This window comes from Panthera leo, chromosome A2, assembly GCF_018350215.1.
Source record: "Panthera leo isolate Ple1 chromosome A2, P.leo_Ple1_pat1.1, whole genome shotgun sequence".
In the NCBI taxonomy this organism is placed as follows: Eukaryota; Metazoa; Chordata; class Mammalia; order Carnivora; family Felidae; genus Panthera; species Panthera leo.
In genome coordinates this window covers 2,374,682-2,375,668 of record NC_056680.1, presented here as the reverse complement: position 1 = coordinate 2,375,668, position 987 = coordinate 2,374,682, and the positions used below count along the sequence as shown (strand labels likewise).

Genomic DNA, 987 nt, shown 5'->3' with positions numbered 1-987 from the left:
TCGCGTCCCCCCAATTCCTGTGGGGCGGCCCTGACCCCAGTGTGGTTGCATCTGGAGGTGGGGCTTCGAGGAGGTAATCAGGTGAGTGAGGGCCCGATCTGAGAGCACTTGGTGGCCTTGTGACAAGGGGAGCTACAGGCCTGGAGGAAAGCGCCCCCCACCCCCCACCCCCATCCCCGGAGGACACAGCCGGCCAGCAGCTGTTTGCAAGCCGGGGAGAGAGCTCCCCACCAGACCTCATCTGCCAGCACCTTGATCTTGGACTTCCCAGCCTCGGAACTGTGAGAAATAGGGGTTATGCTTCATAAGCGGCCCAACCGTGTGCTGTCTGGTCACGGCAGCCCCGGGCTGACCAAGCTGCGTCCTGCTTTGCCTGGGCAGCGCAGTCCTGAGGAAAACGACCCTCACCTTCACAGCAAGTAGGATTTACTGAGCACCTACTGTGTGGCAAGCTCTGTGCAGGGAGTAAGAGCCTACATCCCGGCCTTGTGGAGCCGACTTCCTAGAGACAATAAACACATAAAGGAAAATATAAAGGCAGAGGTGTCCCTATAAAGAAAAACGGGGAAAGGTGAGGGAATGGACGTGGGGCTATTTTAGGGCCCAAGGCGGCCTGTGTGAGGGAGTGATTCCTGAGCTGAGACCTGCAGGAAGTAAGGGATGGGCCAGGAGATTTCCAGAGGGAGAGCCTCCCAGGCAGGGGGCACAGCCTGTGCAAAGGCCCTGGGGCAGGACCGGGTCTGGCGTGTTGGAGGAACCGAGCTGGAGCAGACCAAACGAGGGGGAGAGAGGGAGGAGGGGAGGGCAGGGAGGGGAGGGGGCAGGTCATGCTAGGCCTTGGGGGCCACGGGGAGGACTTTGGGTCTCATGGACACTACATTAGGGCACTCGCTTCCTCAGCATATACACTTAAGTTGGGACGATACAGAGAAGATTCGGCCCCTGTACAAGGACAACACACAAAGTCATGCAATGTTCCAGATTCTT

The 987-nt window shown here is 58.8% G+C and overlaps 1 pseudogene; it reads left to right on the top strand.

Moving 5' to 3' along the window:
- The first annotated feature begins 888 nt into the window (after positions 1 to 888).
- LOC122214662 lies at positions 889 to 987 on the top strand (annotated as a pseudogene).